Raw genomic sequence first — 19,315 nt, 5'->3', positions numbered from 1 at the left:
CGTCTAAGTACTCCGACGACGTCATTCCGGCGCACGACGCCGACGACGGATGCGGAGCCGCAGACGACGCCTAGCGACGTGCAAGGGGTATTGCTACAAAAATCTTTCCGGATCCAGCCTGACGCCTGGGGATATTCTAAGGTGAGGAATCTAACTAACTAATGTTTCTTACAGATACATCGTTACCGAAGGTAAGTAACTTGTTCTTTAAAAGAAAAAATCCGGATGCTTGCAATATACCAAATCTATCCCCAATTACATCAAGGGGACTGGATGTGTGCAATAGACCTTCAAGACGCGTATTTTAATATCCCGATAATAATGAAGCATTGAAAATTCCTACGATTCATGGTGGATATCTATATATTTCTGTACAAAGTCCTCCCATTTGGACTAAAACCTGTTCCTTGAACATTCGCAAAGTGCATGACTTTTGCTGCAACACACATAAGGAGGCAAAATATATTTTTCTTCCTCTTGTCTAGATGATGGTTAATTACAGGTGATTCTTCAGAGGAGTGTTTGAATTGAAAATATGCATCAATGCCCTATCATATCTGGTTCTCTGAGTAAACCTCAAGAAATCAACAACATACCCAGTAGAAAGGATACACTACCTTGGTGTGATCTTGTATACTCGGGCCGCAAAAGTGTATCCTTCGGAGGAGAGACTATCATCAATCCGCCGGAAGTGTCTCAATCCCATACAGACTCCTTAAGCAATGGCACAACTGATATAATCTTTCCCAGGTTCAATGGTATCCTGCTTTTTTCTGGTTTCTCATGCCAGAAGCCATTACAATAATGCCTAGAGGATCAGTGGAATAAGTTCTCAAGCAGCTGGGAAAAGAGATTGAGCCCATCACAGTCCGCAACGCAATCATTTTCATCATGCAATCAGTCAAAGAACTTACTAAAAGGAATTATTATAGCGTCCAAGCAGATAAACCTCTCCTGTGCATAGTTGGTGTCCAGTCAAGCTTCGCTGTACGTATTGCGTGACCTGGAGCCAGAAGCACATTATTACTAGGCAGCCACACACCATGTTTACAAATTCCGCGTCAGCCAAAGCACATCTAGTACATCTCAGGGCAGTAGTATGCAACATTACATTCAGTCTGTATTGTGTGAGGGATGTAGTGTGTAGGTATTTTGAACTATGTGAATTTAAATCATGGGCTTTATGTGAGAGTGTACTTGCATTTTAAGGTCTGTTTCCAGTCCTTCCTATCGAAGGTCCTGCCAATGACAGTCTCCCATCTAGTGCAAAGGCCCAGTAGTTTATCAGAAATTATGGCAATCATTGTTTTGTATAGCCAGGAAATCAAGTTGTAACCATGTCTGAGCATAAGTAGGGTCTCCAAGAGGTTGTCTGTGGTGTCTCTGTGTCTAGAGCTCGGGTGAGTTGAAGCACCACTAGTGCTAGCACCCCAAAAATTAAGAATTGACGGGCTTATTTACAAGCCCCTTGCGCCACTTTTGCTTAATTTTTAACATGGGAAAAATAACATACGGGTGGCACAAGGGGCTTGTAAATAAGCCCCTGAGTGTGTGGTAAGTTGATCACTGCAATCAAAGACTCCAGGCTTTGAAAGGAGCCCTCCGAGTAGCAGTCCCTCATCATCACTATGTTAACGTTCATCTACTTCCTCTTCCGGCGGGCTGTGAAGAAGCGCCCTCTTGCAGTCAGCAGACCCACCAGTGGAATCACAAGTGTGTATCAAGGGACATGTCTCATGCGGTGAAGTGCCCCTCCCCAACATTGCAGAGCGATAGAGCGGAGTTTCTATTTTTGGACAGGTACCAGAGCAGCACCAGTAATGTCCCCTCCCTACGAGCTTCTCCAAACTCCCCTATTTCAGCTAACTCAGTTCCTTCCAGCCAGCAATCAGGCCACGGCAGCTGCGCCACAAGGTGATATAGCTCATAATTGGGAAATCCTAAGCCTTCCCTATGAGTGGGCTTTTAGAATTTGTGCAGCCAAACACAATTGCCTTGCCCAACCCATATCAATTTCCGAAGTTTAGAGAGCCGAACCAGACACCCAGTATACTGATCGGGAGAGTTCCAAAGTAGTAGAGGACCATGGGCAGTATAATAATCTTTCTCAGCACCATTTTAGCCATGATATGGAGCTTAACTGTACTCTAAAAGGCAACATTACCCCTAATACTGCGCAAGCCACCCCCCAGGTTGCCCTCCCTAGTATAAGTGTCAGAATGATACACCTTGATCCCCATCTACTTAAAGAGTCTGAGCTCCCACTGCATCCCCAGCTGCTGTTACAGGTTTAGAGGTTCCAGCAGCTCTGGGCACCCCAGAAACACATATATCTTTCTGTATTAGTGCATAACTACGACACCCACCCAAGGTTCCCCAGTAGGTTCACACACCACAGAATCCCCTTTAGGCTTCTTTCAGATATACAAGTATGTTATCCACATGCCCTCGTTGGTGTAGCGGGATCCCTCAGTTTTGCCCCTCTATGCTTAGTAAACTGGCGAATGGTTCAACTTCTGGCGTAAAAAGTATAGAGGAGAGGGGGCAGCTCAGAAGGGTACTTCAATAGATTGTGAAGGAGTCTGAAATGCATCAGTGTGTGAGAACTCGTGCCTGTGAGTTCGACTACAGTAAGGCAACCTATTTGTTCCAGCCCACTTCCAGGGACAACCGGATCATCATCCTCTGCAGATCATCCCACTGTAAAATATCAAAAGCCTGTAGTATGTCAATAGATAAAACTATTACCTCAGGGTACTGGGCAAATAGGTTTTTATCAAGGACATGGTAGAGGCTCTGCATGTTATAGGAGGTATTGTGTTTAGGGATGTAACCATTTAACCATCATGATCCTCGTGCGCCAGAGTATGTAGATAAGGCTGCAATCTAGTTTTCTGCACCTTACTGAGGATCTTATAGTCTAAATTCACTATAGACAAGTATGCTGACGGAGTACTGTCATATCAGTGACGTCGCCCGAAGACTTACGTACAGAGACTCTGATGGCCTCTTTGGTCGTGTCTGACAAGGACACACAGTTCATTGCTTTTGTGTACCTTTCAACCAGCTTAGGCACCAGGAGGGAGGTTTTAGGCTGATAAAATTCTACCAGTAGGCTATCTGTGCCAGGAGACTTAATTGCCCCCTATCCTTTATGGTCTCCTTGGTTTTGACTTCGGTGATAGGCGCACTGAGCTCACCCTGTTCTCCAGCATTGACTCTTTCATGAATTTACATGCTTGAATCTCTGGTCATCATGGTGGGAGTCTCACGGTATTAGAAATATAGCAGTATAAAAGAAAAATTCCATGTAAACCAATACAAAGGTATTATACTTTGTTTACCCACCACAAAATTTATATGGTCCAAATTTCAGCCAGTGAGACGCCAGCCCTGAGATCACAATCCCCTGCAGAGCCACCATACCTCAGATTTCTATCCGCACATCGTGTGAGAAGGAGTCTCCCTGAGCTCTGCTCAGTTCTCTCTCTGTGGTGAACTTTTGACCTTGCTATTCATCTCAGTATTTCTCTGGCAAGAGGTATTGTCATTTTCTTCATTTGGAAGGATGTCTGAGGGCTCTACGAACAGGTTATTCAGACCCTGCAGATCTTTTGGGAAGGCTAGACTGTTCTCTGAGGGTTACCACAAAGATTGTTTATATTGCTTATATCCAAAGCATATTCCCAAGGAATGTAAGCATTTCAGGACTTTCTTTGCAAAAACCCTAAAAGACGGGTAGACACGTTTACTTCTGTGGCTGGTTCAGAGGCTGATGAGGCTCATTGTACTCCAAAATAGGAAGCTAGAGCCTACTGTTACTAAAGCTGACTCTAAAAAACAAAACGTCAGTAAAACTAAGGACAAGGTGCCAGCCTCCTGAATGTGTTTCTAAGAAGTCTTCTTCCTCAGTGCCACACACTCCTCATAATAAATCTGTGGAGAAAAAGGCCCCGTCGGCGGCAGCCTCGTCGATGAGAGCGCATTCATCTTCACTGACTATGTTGAAGACGGTTACTCCGACGACGACAACGTCAGCCCGGCGTTGTCGACGGCAGGAACTTCAACTCTGACGACGGCCTCATCAGCAGCCGCCACGATGACGGCATCGTCGACGACCTCAACGACGATCTCGTCGACTATGGTATTCAAGTCTCCAAATAGACAAAGCTCGTCGATGACCATTTCAATAAAGAGGTTTCCACCGTCAACAGGTTCGTCGACGGAAAAAAAAAGGTCCTCAGTTATACCTGATTCAGGAAGATTTTCTTCAGAATTGACATCTTGGAGCAAAGCCTCACTGCTTCCACCCTCTCATCTGTTAGAAATGCAGGAATCAGAGGAGGAGAGCTCTTTTGGACCTGCGTTTCTCCAGTATTGGGGTGTCTTTCATAGATTCACATGCTTGAATATTCCCCGTCGTCGGAGTGGGAGTCCCACGGTAAATAATATAGCAATATATATAGCCATAATATACATATATATATACATATACATAAGTAATCCTATAAAAAACAGAGATATAAGTAAGTAATAACATCAAGAATGTCCCTATATGAAATTTCCATAGAGATACATGGAAAGAGAAAAAAGACATTCGTAGTCTATCTCTGTCATTATGTTAGTCCAAACTACGGCCAATCAGGCGCCAGCTCCTCTCTAGAACCTTCTCCTCAGAGCTTCTCACCTCAGATTTTCTACCGCACGTCGTGTGACAGGGAGTCTCCCTGAGCTCTGCTCAGTTTTTTTCAGTCAGAATGTCTTCCAGTAAGAAATCTTTGTTTAGACCATGTTCTTCATGTGGAAAGCTGCGTCTATTTTCTGAGGACCCACACAGTAAGTGTATTTACTGTTTGTACCCAGACCATGAGGTGGCAAAATGTAAAATTTGTAGAACCTTTTCTACAAAGACTTTAAAGGATAGAGAAGGCCGCCTGTTAATATGGCTACAGAGACTGAAGGATAAGGACAACCCAGTTTCTGATGTGGAAAGTATGTATTCTGGCCGTTCTCAACCAGCCTCTAAGCGCAGTAGTGTGCAGGAGTTACCATCTCCTTTCCTCAAGAAAAAGAAGCTTTCTTTGACTATGACAGCTACCACTTCTGCTGTCGCACCTACTGTTTTGTCACCTAAGAGACACAGTTCTCAGGCTGAAGAGGCGTCTACTTCACAGTCCTCAGGAAAAAGACTGTCCGCCTCGTCGACGATGCTGCCGACGACGAGATCGGCGATATCTGGCTCGTCGACGGTGACTATGACGACGACATCAGCTGCTTCGTCGTCGACGAGCGTTCTGTCGACGTTATCCTCGTCGACGGGGACCATCACTAGTACAAGGGCTGTGACTTCAATTTTGCCCATTACATCGTCGACGACGAAAAAGGCAAAGGTACCGTCGACGCTACCTGCGTCGTCAACTAAGGCGTCGTCGAACTCGTCGACGCCCACTCCGTCGTCGAAGAAGAAAAAGACCCCGTCGACGGGATCGTCGATGGCGACTTCGTCGACCAAGACCTCGACGACGACAACTCCGTCGACGGCGGCTCCGTCGACGACGATGACTCCGTCGACGGCGGCTCCATCGACGACGATTTCGACGACGATTCCGTCGATGACGGTTCCGTCGACGTCGATTTCAAAGGCGCAAGGTTCACCGACGCATATTCCGTCGACAACCGTTCCATTTACGACGGCTCCGTCGACGAGGCCTTCTCCGAAGACATCCACAGTGTCTACCATACAGCAGTCAACGGCAGGTTCTTTCATAAGGATAAGGTTGAAAAAAGTAGCGTCTGCCCAAGAGTCAAGGAGGGAACAGCTACCTCACGCATCTTCAGCATCGCTTTCAGAGGCGCAGCCTCCATCGCCTTTATTTGCTACGGATTCTGATCAGGAGTCCGAGGGTCTGCCGGAGTCCTTTGGAACGGCGCAAAGCCCATCCGACCTCATAATTAAATGCCAGCACAGCAGTGAGGATGAAGATCCAGTGTACATACAGCAGGTGCCTGCGAAACAGCCAAAGGCGACTCTTCCTTTGTCGCTTATAACTAATCTCCAACGCATGTTGGATGACTATAATCAACGCTTTCCGCTACCTCCACAAGGTTCTGAGGTCCCGTCAACTCCTGTGGTTCCAACTATACCACCGATACCAATAGAGAATCCTGTACCTCTGCTGCCGTCTGCACCACCAAGACAGGTCCCAGAGAGGTTGTTGCCTCAATATCAGCCTCCGCAGGGAGAAACAGAAGAGGGTGAACTCCCAGATGATGATGGGGATGTGGATGACGATGATGAGGATATGGCGGAGTGGGACAATTACCAAGTACAGACACCATCCCCCTCTCAGATAGTCACAGGGGATTCACCTCCAGTGGACATAGCAAATTTCCATCAATTAATGGAGAGGGCGGCGCAACGTTTTAAACTAACAACTGAGCGCAGAGAGGAAGATTGTTTCCTCTATGATTTCAAAAGTCAGCCGTTTAAACAGACTCATGCTATTCCTATTGTGGAATTTATTTGGGAGGAAGGCAAGAAGTTGATGCAAGCACCGAATACCTTGCCGGCACAGGTTCCTCGATTAGAGAAAAAATATAAGGCACCAATAGGAACCCCAGCATGCCTCACGGGACAGGCTAAACCTGAATCAGTCGTTACGCAGGCAGCGCAACGTAAGGCAAAGAATCCGACGTCGACTGTCACCGCACCACCGGACCGTGACGGACGTCGAATGGATGCCATAGGGCGTAAGTTCTCTTCAATGGCCTCTACTGTGGTAAGAGCAGCTAATGCCTTGGCCATATTGGGTCGCTATGACCGACAAGTATGGGCTGACATTTCAGAAGTACTGCAACAGTTACCGGAGCCTTCTAAGGGGGAAGCAATGAAGTTGCTTCAAGAAGGAGAAGCAGCATCGACGGAGATTATTGATTGTGCAGTAGACATCGCCTGCACGGGATTCCGTCAGCTTGCCGGAGCGGCTGTTCTGCGCAGGCAAGGATGGTTAAAATCGACATCCTTTTGTCAGGAAGTACAATCCATGATTCTTAACATGGCTTATGACGGCGAAGCGTTGTTTGGAACTCATGTTGATGAGGCACTTCAATCCATAAAGAAGGACACTGAGACAGCTAGATCTTTAGGAAACCTTCAATTTCAAAGGCAGAATTTTCGTGGTGCACGCGGACGCGGCACATCCTCCTCCTCCAATTTTCGAAGGGGTAATAATCAATACAGACCCTATAATCAAGGATCCAACCGATATTCCAATACCCAGCAACAGCAATCTTCCCGACAGCAGGCTTCTAAGTCGTATAGAGGGAAATCCTCATACAGAGGAAACTCATCTAAGAGACAGTGACTCTTTCCGGACATGCATGGTTGGAGGTCGAATCTCTCTGTTCTTTTCTCAATGGTCCTCCATCACAAGGGACCGTTGGGTTTTGGACATTGTGAAGAAAGGACACGCCTTAGAATTCACCAAATTCCCTCCTTCCACACCACCCTCCGGACCACCACCTGCTCACATGAAAGAACTTTTACATCAAGTTCGACTTCTACAGCAGAAGGGAGCTGTAGAAATGGTGCCAGTATCGCAAAGGGGAAAGGGTTTTTATTCCCGTTTCTTTCTGATCACAAAGAAGAACGGGGAGTGGAGGCCCATCCTCGATTTAAGGGCACTAAACAAATACCTAAAGAGCCAATCCTTTCGTATGATGACGCTAGTAGACATCTTGCGTCTACTCTCGCAGGAAGATTTCATGGCAACTATAGATCTCCAGGATGCCTATTTTCATATTCCGATATTACAAAGGCATCGAAGGTTCCTGCGTTTTCGAGTGGGTCAACACGATTACCAATTCAAGGTGTTACCGTTTGGTCTGCGCTCGGCCCCTCGTGTGTTCACGAAGGTACTAGCTCCAGTGATAGCGTTTCTGCGACTTCAGGGAGTGCAGATTTTTCCATATCTGGACGATTTTCTCCTAAAATCCCAGTCAAGCACTCACCTAGAACAACACATACTTCTGTGCCAGAACGTGTTTCGCTCACTAGGTCTGTCGATAAATGCAGCAAAATCCCAACCTCATCCTGCTCAACAAAGGGATTTTCTGGGAGCAACTCTGGAAACGGTATCAGCAAGAGCGTTTCTTTCCCAAGAGCGTCTGCAAAAGATACTACGGCTGGTGGTGTTAATCAGATCAAAAGAGTCCGTTTCTGTGAGATTGTTAAAATCGTTTCTGGGGCTGGCGTCATCCTCCATTGCCTTAGTTCCTCATTGCAGGCTGAGAACACGTCCTATTCAGGAAGCACTGGACGTTCAGTGGCGTCAGGTCACGGGTTCGTTCCACGATATGGTACGTGTCACAGATCAAATGAGGTCGGCGCTCGCATGGTGGGCAAATCCAGCCAACCTCACAGAAGGCATGTCTTTTCTGTCGGTGCCGCCGGACAGGACAATCACGACAGACGTCTCATTAGAGGGATGGGGTGCACATTTGGAAGATCTCTCCGTAAAAGGAAGATGGTCAGCACAGCAAAGAACTTGGCACATCAACAGGTTGGAGTTGATGGCAATTTACCTTGCTCTCAAGTCATTTCTGCCCTTGATCCAGGGAGAATCAGTGCTAATACAAACAGACAACACAACCTGTATGCACTATGTCAACAAACAAGGCGGAACAAAATCCCCAAGTCTGTCCAGGTTAGCTCAAAGAATTTGGGACTGGTCTCTCAGTCATCAAATCATGATTACAGCAGTACATCTACCAGGAGTAGCCAATATCCTAGCGGATTCCCTAAGCAGGTCCTCCTCGTCGACCCACGAGTGGGAATTACACCAACCCACTCTAGAGAGGATATTCCAAATATGGGGTCGTCCACAACTGGATCTTTTTGCTACGCCGGAGAACCGGAAATGCCGGAATTATGCAAGCTGGCATCCCCACAAGGGCTCGCAGGGGAATGCCCTTTTGATAAACTGGTGCAATCTATTTGCGTACGCCTTTCCTCCAATTCCCCTCATACCTCGGGTGCTTTGGAAAATGAAGAGACAGCCTTGCCACCTGATTCTAATAGCCCCACGCTGGCCCCGACAACCGTGGTTCTCAGAACTGCTTCTGATGTCCCAATGTCAACCAATCCTCCTGCAACAGCGGACAGATCTGCTCACGATGAGCGAAGGGAGAATTTGTCATCCAAATCCCTCCTCACTGAGCTTATCGGCCTGGAACCTGAACACCATGAGTTCGCCCATCCAGACATCCCGCAGGATTGTAGGGATATTTTGGCCCAAGCAAGAGCACCCTCTACAATCAGGACGTACAAGTTCAAATGGAAAAGATTCTGCCACTGGTGTACCGCTAACGGAGTCCACCCGATACACTCCAGGGCGCACCAATTACTACCTTTCTTCTTGCACCTAGCTAATTCTGGTTTGTCTCACGCAACCCTACGGGTTTTCTTGGCAGCAATTTCCCGTTTTCGGCAGGATGGCTCAAATTCCCTTTGTTCCTCAAGAATAATCCGCCAATTTTTTAAGGGTTTATTTCGGAAATTCCCGCCAATTCGACGCCCTCCTCCGTTGTGGCATCTTAACGTTGTGTTGGCGCAATTGATGAGACCTCCGTTCGAGCCCATTCACAAGGCCGATCTAAAATATCTAACTTGGAAGGTCGCACTACTTCTGGCATTAACGTCTTCACGTCGTGTCAGTGACATTCATGCTTTTACCGTCAAACCTCCGTTCCTGCAGTTCAAACCGGATGCTGTAGTGTTACGCACCAATCCATCATTCCTACCCAAGGTGCCTACTGATTTTCATATTAATGAGCCAGTAATATTAAAGACCTTCTTTGCCAACCCTCAGACACCTGCAGAGCAAAGATTGCACTCTTTGGACGTGAAGCGATGCCTAAAATTCTACATCAGTAGGACAAGTTCGTTTCGAAAATCCAATCAACTTTTTATAGCATATGGACGTTGTCATAAGGGACGTCAGGTTACGAAGCCGACCATTGCTCGGTGGATTTCGGCAGCTATTGCTTTCTGCCACCAAAAGGCAAACAAACCCCTACAGTCTTCAGTGAGAGCGCACTCCACTAGGGCAGTATCATCATCGACTGCCTTATTTGCTGGAGTACCTTTGCAACACATCTGCAGAGCAGCTACGTGGTCAACCAGACACACGTTTACTAAGCACTACTGCTTGGCAACTTTAAGCGAAGAGAACGCTGCAGTAGGACAGGCAGTGCTACGCAATCTTTTTAAATAAGGTGAGCCTCTTCCTCCCGCCTCCATATTGTTTCCATTTATAATTGACATATGATGCATTTATACAATTACAGTTATTCAGTACTGTCATATGCATGAGAAGATTGATTGGCATTATAATTTTCAAGGCTCTGTGATCATGGAAACAATGATGATTGTTACTGCTAGCTATTCTATATTCAAGCATGTGAATCTATGAAAGACACCCCAATACTGGAGAAGAACAATTGTTACTTACCTGTAAACAGGTGGTTCTCCAGTATTGGTGTCTTTCATAGATTCACATGCGACCCTCCCTCCTCCCTTCAGAGGCTCTCTTCTCCTCATACACTCTAAAGTCACTTTGGTGCTACGAAAATCTGAGGTGAGAAGCTCTGAGGAGAAGGTTCTAGAGAGGAGCTGGCGCCTGATTGGCCGTAGTTTTGACTAACATAATGACAGAGATAGACTACGAATGTCTTTTTTCTCTTTCCATGTATCTCTATGGAAATTTCATATAGGGACATTCTTGATGTTATTACTTACTTATATCTCTGTTTTTTATAGGATTACTTATGTATATGTATATATATATGTATATTATGGCTATATATATTGCTATATTATTTACCGTGGGACTCCCACTCCGACGACGGGGAATATTCAAGCATGTGAATCTATGAAAGACACCAATACTGGAGAACCACCTGTTTACAGGTAAGTAACAATTGTTCATAGTCCCTCTTAGCTTAAGGTGGAATGTCAAAACACGGATGACGATGACTATAAAGACAAAACTGAATATTTACAAGAGGTTTCTCGTTTAAGGATCATCCACTATCAAGATCACAGAGGTACGAATCTTTTCAGGACACTTATGAGTATGAGGAAGAGGAGGATAATCCTACAATGCCCAGAGAAGATACTATGTCAGTGTCAATCTCATTGGTTACTGATCTGAGGCACATGATTAAGGACTATTGTCATACGCAGAGTGCACCCTCCGCTGAGAATGCAGCACCACCGCAAGCCTCACAGAAGACGTGTCCCCCGACAGTAATAGCCATCAGAGAGCGATGTGGAAGAACAACCAGAAAAAGGAGAGCTGACACAGGAGGAAGAGCCTGTAGTTGACGAATGGGATCAGTATATTGCTCCGTCATCTCCTTCACCTTCACCCTCCCAGCAAATTCTCCACCGGAGGATATTGCAGGGTTCCACAAGTTAATGGAGCGAGCATCAAAAAGGTTCAATCTACCTCTTTCGGTGAAACAAGCAGACTGTTTCCTATACGACTTCAAAGATTCGGCTAGGAAGTCAATCTGGACCATCACATTGGTGAGCTATATATGGGAGGAAGGCCTAAAAATTACAAGAAATCCAGCTTATATTTCGACATCTGTGCCAAGAATAGAGAAAAAATATAAAGCTTCAGAATCGTCTCCGGCATGTCTGATTGGTCATCCTAGACCAGAATCAGTGGTCATGCAAGCAGCTCAGAGGCGCTCTAGAAACCCAGCCGCTACATGTTCCGCTCCACCAGACAAGGAAGGTAGAAAACTAGATGGCACAGGTAAACAATTTCCGGTTATGGCAGCCGCATCCATCAAGGCATCAAATGCTTTAGCCATAGTAAGCCGGTATGACAGACCAATATGGTCTGACTTAGCACCTTTGCTATCTCACCTTCCTGAGGATAAGAAGGAGGAGGCGACACAAATTCTTCAAGATGGGGCTAGGGCAGCATCTAAAATTATTGATATAGCCATGGACATCTCATCAGTGGCTTTTAGGCAGATTGCAGGGGCTATCGCTCTTCGCAGACAGGGATGGCTCAAAGCCACCTCTTTCCATCCGGAGATTCAAGCGAAAGGTGTTGATATGCCATTCGATGGTGAAAATCTATTTGGTAAGCATGTGGACGATGCTCTTCAGGGAATTAAAACCGATACAGACACAGCATGTGCTTTGGGAATCCTACAACAACAACAAAGGTTTCAGTCCTTTTGTGGTGGAGGAGCAAGAGGCCATTACCAGCAAAGGCCTTCTTTTCAATCATATTGGTACCAGCCCTACCAGCAACAGAGGTATCGACAATACCCTAATCAACAACAGTTTCGATCGACCAATGCGCCTTACCATCAACAGGCGAACAGAAGAAAGACATCGGCTAGAGCAAAGTCGCAGGACAGTGGTAGGCAACAGCGCCAACCACCTTGTCATAAAACAAACCTCATCAGAACCGCTACCCCTCTCAGTATTACCAACAATGGCTGTCAATAACATCAGACAAATGGGAGGGATAAGAGAGGAGGTTCCTCAAAATCATCGAGGGAGAGGATTCTACTCACATTTTTTCCTAACAAAGAAAAAACAAAGTACCAAATGGAGGCAGGTGATGGATCTAAGAGGTTTGAACAAGTATATCAGAAAGCAACTCTTCAGAATGTTATCGCTGGAAAAGATTCTTCTAATGCTGAACAGAGGAGACTATATGACATCTTTAGATCTATTAGATACATACTTCCATGTTCCAATTTACGTCAAACACCGACGGTATCTGAGATTCGAGGTGGCGGGGTGCCACTACCAATTCAAGGTGTTGCCCTTTGGTCTTCGTTCAGCACCAAGAGTGTTCATGAAGTGCATGGTGCCAGTGGCAGAATATTTGAAACAACAAGGACAGCAGGTCTACCCTTATCTAGACGACTGGCTGATAAAAGGTCCAACGTATCATTGCACTCAAAACTCATTAAGAGCATGCTGCAGGCTATTCGTAACCCTAGGTCTAAAAATAAATGTGAAAAAATCCTCTCTTATACGGTCACAAACTCTACAGTTTTTAGGGGCAGTGCTGAATACAAGCGAGGCACAGGCATATCCTTCAGAAGAATGCATTCAGAAAATTTTAAAACTGAGTTCTCTGATTCAAAAAAGAGAGTCAGTTTCAGTGAGGATGTACAAGTCCATGCTGGGAATGCTCTCATCCTGCATTCCGCTAGTTCCAAACTGTCGACTCCACATGAGTACACTTCAGGAACTTCTCGACCTACAATGGATTCAGATTCAAGGCGCTTTCGAAGATCTATTCCTTGTCACTCCACAAATAAAGAAAGCTTTGTCATGGCGGGGAATAGGAAAAAATCTTTCAGCAGGCCTACTTTTCGAACCTCAACCTCCCTTTTACATAATGACAATGGATGCATCCTTGCAGGGATGGGGTACACATCTGCAGGACCTGGAAATACAAGGTCACTGGAACTGGCAAGAAGCGAAGATGCACATCAATTGTTTGGAACTAAAAGCAGTGTTTTTAGGTCTTCAGGCTTTTCTCACCAGAATTCACTATTACCCAGTTCTTGTCAGAACAGACAACACGACCACTATGTTTTATCTTCTAAAGCAAGGAGGAAAAAGGTTGAAAACTTTATCTGCCACACTGATAAAATCTGGCAGTGGCTCATAAAGCACAATATCACTCTACAGTAGGGGTCGGCAGAAAACTCTGTCCGCCAACGGAGCGGAGTTAGCCAGCCACCCCCGTCCCCGGGCCCAGTCCCTGCTTCTGAACCCAGCCAGGTCGGGTGAGCCTACCCTGGCCCTGATGGACCCCCATCCCCAGCACCCAGACCCTCCTTGCAGGATGGGGGGCTCCCACACCCCGGACTAAGCTCGAGCCCCGGGCACGGTCCCGGCTTCCGAACCCTAGCCTAGCCGGGGGGAGCCTCCCCAGGCTCCATTGTACCTCCGTCTCCAGCACCCAGACCCTTGGCTGGCTTGCAGGACAGGGGGCTCGCGCACCCGAGGCCCGCTGGACGGAGCTCAAGCCCCGGGTCGGTCCCAGCTTCCAAACCCGAGCCAGGCCAGGGAGAGCGTCCCTAGGCCCCGATGAACCCCCGTCTCCAGCGCCCGGACCCATGGCTGGCTTGCAGGGCAGGGGGCTCGCGCACCCCAAGGCCCGCCGGACGAAGCTCAAGCCCTGGGCCCGTCCAAGCTTCCGAACCCTAGCCAGGCCAGGGAGAGTATCCCTGGGCCTCGATGAACCCCCGTCCCAAGCGCCAAGACCCTCGGCTGGCTTGCAGGATGGGAGGCTCCCACACCCTAGGGCCCGCTGGACGGAGCTCAAGCCCCAGGCCCGATCCCACCTACCGAACCCTCACCAGGCTGGAGAGAACCTCTCCAGACCCCGGTGGACCCCCATCATCAGCGCCCGGACCCTTAGCTGGCTTGCAGGACGGGGGGCTCCCGCACCCTGGGGCCTGCCGGACGAAGCTCAAGCCCCGGGCCCGGTCCCAGTCCCAGCCCCAGCTTTTGAACCCTAGCCAGGCTGGGGAGAGCCTCCCCGGGCCCCGGTGGACCCCTCTCCCCTGGGCCTGGACCCTCGGCTGGCTTGCACGACGGGGCGCTCCTGCACCCTGAGGCCTGCGGAGTTCAAGCCCCGGGCCCGTCCCAGCTTCCGAACCCTAGCCAGGCCGGAGAGAGCCTCCCTGGGCCCCGATGAACCCCCCTCCCCAGCGCCTGGACCCTCGGCTGGCTTGCAGGATGGGGGGCTCCCACACCCCAGGGCCAGCCGGATGGAGCTCAAGCCCCAGGCCTGTCCCAGCCTCCAAACCCTAGTCAGGCCGGGGAGAGCCTCCCTGTGCCCCGATGAACCCCCATCCCCAGCGCCCAGACCCTCTGCTGGCTTGCAGGATGGGGGGCTCCCGCACCCCGGGCCCGTCCCAGCTTCTGAACCCTAGCCAGGCCGGGCAGAGCCTCCCCAGGCTCGATGGACTCTCTGTCCCCAGCCCCCGGGCCCTCGGCTGGCTTGCAGGATGGGAGGCTCCCGCGTCTGGTGCTCGCCAGACCGAGCTCAAGCACTGGGCCCGTCCCAGCTTCCAAACCCTAGCCAGCCCGGGGAGAGCCTCCCCGGGCCCTGATGTACCCCCTGTCCCCAGCGCCTGGTCCCTCGGCTAAAACCAAGAGGGTTAATCCCAGGCCACGTCCTCTCCCCGCCGGCCTGCCGGGCGAGCCCATTTTCCTTGACTATTAAGCCCCCACGTAGTGGTGGCTTACAGATTCTGGGGAAGGCCAAAAGTTGGAGTCAGCCTGGCTGGCCGGCAGGCCGGCCATCTGGTCACCCAGTCCGCAGGGCCATCTGGTCACCCGGCCCGCAGGGCCAACTGGTCAACCGGTCCGCAGGGCCATCTGGTCACCCACCTCGCAGGGCCTTCTGGTCACGCAGCCAGGTCACCAGATGACCCGATAAGACCCAGCGCCCAGATGGCGTGAGACAGCCAGACCCAGTCGCCCTTGCAGTCCGACGGCGGCGAGGATGGCAAGGCGCTCCGAGGCCGCTGATCGGGAGGCTCCATCTCCAGGGCTGTTCACCTCCCTGCTCAACTTGTTTGGGAGCTGGGGTAAGGGGGGCGGCTGGCCCAGGCCATCTGGTCGCCCTGCTGACCCGCAAGGGATGGTGGCCCCATCCCCGCACCCCGGTGGTGCAGGGACAGGGGGGGTGCCCCTGCTGGAGGGCACGTGGTGGTGGCGGCCTCCTGCAGGCCCTTGTCGCCCCCTCCGCGTCCCTCCTGCCGACCTGGTGGCAGAAGGACCCACCCATGGGTGTGGTGGAGGATGGCATCCACGGGCACCCTTGCACGGAAAGACAAAAGCTTGCCTCAGAAGATGACTTTCAATAGATCACAGCGAGGTAGCTGCTCTGCTACTCACGAAACCCAGACTCAGAATCAGGTAGTCTACGAATGATTTAGCACCGGGTGCCCAACAAACATGCGGTGCACTAAGGGCGATGGAGGTGGCTCCCTTCTTTCCGCGCTACGGTCCCTATGCGAGCGGCTCTACACACCGGCCCCCCGAGATGCCGGCTATCCCAGGCCACCGAGGCTCCATGGCACTGCGGTATCATACGGTTTAGGGGGGATTCTGACTTGGAGGCGTTCAGTCATAATCCCACAGATGGTAGCTGCGCCCCATTGGCTCCTCAGCCAAGCACATACACCAAATGTCTGAACCTGCGTTTCCTCTCGTACTGAGCAAGATTACTATTGCAGTAACACATCATCAGTAGGGTAAAACTACCTGTCTCGTGACGGTCTAAACCCAGCTCCGCGGAAGGTTTCTGTCCTCCCTGTGCTCGCGTTGGGACACCTGCATTATCGTTTGAAAAGTGTACCGCCCCAGTGACACTCCCCACCTGCCACTGTCCCCGGAGCGGGTCATGCCCAGCAGGTGCCAGGTGCTTTAAGCCAGAAGCGAGAGCTCCACGGGGCTCGCCCCCCGCCTCACCAGGTAAGTGAAAAAACGATGAGTAGTGATATTTCACTGGCGGCTGCCCTCTCACTTATCCTACACCTCTCATGCCTCTTCATAGTGCCAGACTAGATTCAAGCTCAGCGGGCCTTCTTTCCCCGCTGATTCTGCCAAGCCTGTTCCCTTGGCTGTGGTTTCGCTAGATAGCAGATAGGGAAAGTGGGAATCTCGTTCATCCATTCATGCGCATCACTAATTAGATGAAGAGGCATTTGGCCACCTTAAGAGAGTCATAGTTACTCCCGCCGTTTACCCGTGCTTCAATGAATTTCTTCACTTTGACATTCCGAGCACTGGGCAGAAATCACATTGCGTCAACACCTGACTCGGGCCTTTGCAATGCTTTTTTTAATTAAACATTCTGATTCCCCCAGTTCTAAGTCAGCTGCTAAGCGCTGGCCGAGGCAGAACTCCGACCCCGGCCAACCTCGGGAAGGGGGCACGGGGGGAGGCGACCACAGCAGCTTGGGCGATCCACAAGAAGTGGCCTGCTTGCGTCCAGAGTCGCCGCTGCCCCGGAGGGAGGCTCCTGGTTCAGCCGCGGCACGCGCCCAGCCCCGCTTCGCGCCGCAGCCTGACAGACCCAGCCCTTAGAGCCAATCCCTATCCTGAAGTTATGGATCTGACTTGCCGACTTCCCTTACCTACATGGTTCCGACATGCCAGAGGCTGTTCACCATGGAAACCTGCTGCCGATATGGGCACGGCCCGGCGCGAGAATTACACCATCTCCCCCAGATTTTCAAGGACCAGCGAGAGCTCACTGGACACCACCGGAACCGCGACGCTTTCCAAAGCACGGGCCCCTCTTTTAGGGCGAACCTATTCCAGGGTGCCCTGCCCTTCACAAAAAACAGAGAACTCTCCCTGGGGCTCCCCCCAGCTTCTCCGGTACCATTTGCATTACCACACTGGACACTGTGAGGGCGCCTGTCTCCGCTACTCTGGGTTTGAGAATCTGAACCCGACTCCCTTTCGATCGGCCGAGGGCAACGGAGGCCATAGCCCGTCCCTTCCGAACGGCGCTCGCCCATCTCTTAGGACCGACTGGCCCATGTTCAACTGCTGTTCACATGGAACCTTTCTCCACTTTGACCGTCAAAGTTCTCGTTTGAATATTTGCTAGCACCTCCAAGATCTTCGCCTGCAGCGGCTCCAACCAGGCCCTAGCCCCGGGCTTCCGTGCGCACCGCAGCGGTCCTCCTATTCATCGCGCCTTAGCTCCCGCGGCTCTCAGCGCCGGCGACCGCCGGGTATGGGCCCGGTGCTCCAGCGCCATCCATTTTCAGGGCTAGTTAATTCGGCAGGTGAGTTGTTACACACTCCTTAGCAGATTTCGACTTCCATGGCCTCCAGCCACCAACACCTTTTCTGGGGTCTGATGATTTTCGGGTGCCTTAACCAAGTGTTCTGTACATCCCGCAAAGCCAGTTCTGCTTACCAAAAGTGGCCCACTAGGCACTCACATTCCATGCCTGGCTCCACGCCAGCGAGCCGGGCTTCTTACCCATTCAAAGGTTGAGAATAGGTTGAGATCGTTTAGGCCCCAAGACCTCTAATCATTTGCTTTACCAGATAAAACTGGGGGCTCCGAGCGCCAACTACCCTGAGGGAAACTTCGGAGGGAACCAGCTACTAGATGGTTCGATTAGTCTTTTGCCCCTTTACCCAGGCCGGATGACTGATTTCAACGTCAGGACCGCTACGGACCTCAACCAGAATTTCCTCTGGCTTTGCCCTGCCCAGGCATAGTTCACCATCTTTCGGGTCCTATAACATATGTTCATGCTCCACTTTCCCGACGGAGTGGGCGAGACGGGCCGGTGGTGCGCCCGCCGCTGGAAGTGCGGCGCGATCCAACCTCAGCCAGCGCGCGCTGGCCCTCACGTTCATTGAGCCACAGAGTTTCGCTCGGCCCTCTGACTCGCCCACGTGTTAGACTCCTTGGTCCATGTTTCAAGACGGGTCAGGTGGGTAACCGACATCACAGCAGACGACTGGCGTGGGCCTCTCCGCCCGGTGGCGTGATGCGGTCGGGGCGGACTGTGCTCAGTCGATAGTCGCGCCGGAAGCAGGGGCCCCCGCGCGGTCCGAGGGGCGGCTGGGAGCAGGTGCCCGGGGGAGGGCGCAGGGTCAGTTGAATCTCTCTCGGCCCCCCGGACACAGCAAAGCTTCTGCCAGGGGGGCTGTAACACCCTCCGCTGGAGCGGATGTCCACCCGCCACCTCAAAGCCTTCCCAGCCGACCCAGAGCTAGGAAATGCGCCCTGCGGGGGCCGGCTAGGGCCAGAGCGCCGGTTCCGGGGAGGGGATCCGAAACTCCCGGGCCACCAACCTTCCCGCCGTGTTGAATCCTCCAGGCGGACTGCACGGACCGCACCCGTTTACCTCTCGATGGTTTCACGCCCTCTTAAACGCTCTCTTATTGGCTATCGGTCTCGTGCCTGTATTTAGCCTTAGATGGAGTTTACCACTTGCTTTGGGCTGCATTCCTAAGCAACCCAACTCCAAGAAGACCCGATCCCGGTGTGCTGGGGGCCGCTACCGGCCTAACACCGTCCGCGGGATGAGCCTCTATCAGAATGGCTTGGATCCCCTGAGCAACGCCAGGGAGTCGGTCTTCTGTACCCCACATTTTCCGTGCCTGCCGCTGGGCGGGGATTAGGCACTGGGCTCTTCCCTCTTCACTCATCGTTACTGGGGGAATCCTGGTTAGTTTCTTTTCCTTCCCTTAGTAATATGCCTAAATTCAGCG

The 19,315-nt window shown here is 50.6% G+C and overlaps 1 protein-coding gene and 1 pseudogene across 2 annotated transcripts in view; one reads left to right on the top strand and one right to left on the bottom strand.

Annotated features, from left to right (window-relative positions):
* Positions 1-19,315, top strand: part of LOC146856590 (volume-regulated anion channel subunit LRRC8A-like) — a 276,776-nt gene that overhangs the window by 200,126 nt on the left and 57,335 nt on the right. The window lies entirely within an intron of this gene.
* Positions 15,897-19,315, bottom strand: part of LOC146856593 (28S ribosomal RNA) — a 3,444-nt pseudogene continuing 25 nt past the window's right edge.

This window comes from Triturus cristatus, chromosome 4_1, assembly GCF_964204655.1.
Source record: "Triturus cristatus chromosome 4_1, aTriCri1.1, whole genome shotgun sequence".
Taxonomy (NCBI): domain Eukaryota; kingdom Metazoa; phylum Chordata; class Amphibia; order Caudata; family Salamandridae; genus Triturus; species Triturus cristatus.
This window is presented reverse-complemented; position numbering and strand designations above follow the sequence as displayed.